Source organism: Crocodylus porosus, unplaced genomic scaffold, assembly GCF_001723895.1.
Source record: "Crocodylus porosus isolate Cpor-Errol unplaced genomic scaffold, CroPor_comp1, whole genome shotgun sequence".
Lineage (NCBI taxonomy): Eukaryota > Metazoa > Chordata > Crocodylia > Crocodylidae > Crocodylus > Crocodylus porosus.
In genome coordinates this window covers 4,170,858-4,171,536 of record NW_017728886.1, presented here as the reverse complement: position 1 = coordinate 4,171,536, position 679 = coordinate 4,170,858, and the positions used below count along the sequence as shown (strand labels likewise).

Genomic DNA, 679 nt, shown 5'->3' with positions numbered 1-679 from the left:
TGCTGACTTGAACACGTCCAGCCCCTCCAGAAGCTCTCTAACCTGGTCCTCCCCAACCTGAGGTCTGGAGGCGTTCCCCTCAAGTCCATCTTGCATCACAGTGGGGAAGTCCCAGTCCCTGCCCAAGAAAACAGATGTGAAGAATTGGTTAAAGAAAAAGCTGAGCCCTGTGCTACCACTTGCAAGGAAACGCCGTGACTCGGATTCGAACCGAGGTTGCTGCGGCCACAACGCAGAGTACTAACCACTATACGATCACGGCAAGCTACTAGAGCTGCATAGAGAAAGTATGTGACTGATCAGGGATCTGAACCCAGATCTCATCTGTGTCAAAGTCATAGACTTCCTGTCCATATTCTTATTATTCAACATAGCACTTTCAGAGAAAACCACTTCCCAACACAATGGCCCCTTTCCACAGCAAGAAGATTTGCTTCTTGTTATCTCACTCACCCCAAAGCTTGTACCAATCACATTTACTGCATAGTTGAGCACATGGAGCAGGACACAGGGCAGGGGAATGGATCTGTTATGGTACATATGGCTTCCTCTAGCCAGCACTGGCAGCATGCTAGTGAATCTCAGAATCCCAAAAAGTAGGGCTGGAAGGGACCTCCAGAGGTCATCTGGGCCAGCTCCTGCCTGAGGCAGGATCATATCTATTTAACCGTCCCACAGA

General features: G+C 49.5%; 1 non-coding gene across 1 annotated transcript; it reads right to left on the bottom strand.

Moving 5' to 3' along the window:
- Positions 1-190: 190 nt before the first annotated feature.
- On the bottom strand, positions 191-262 carry TRNAH-GUG. Its single transcript has one exon. It is a non-coding gene; the product is annotated as a tRNA-His (tRNA).
- Positions 263-679: the final 417 nt, after the last annotated feature.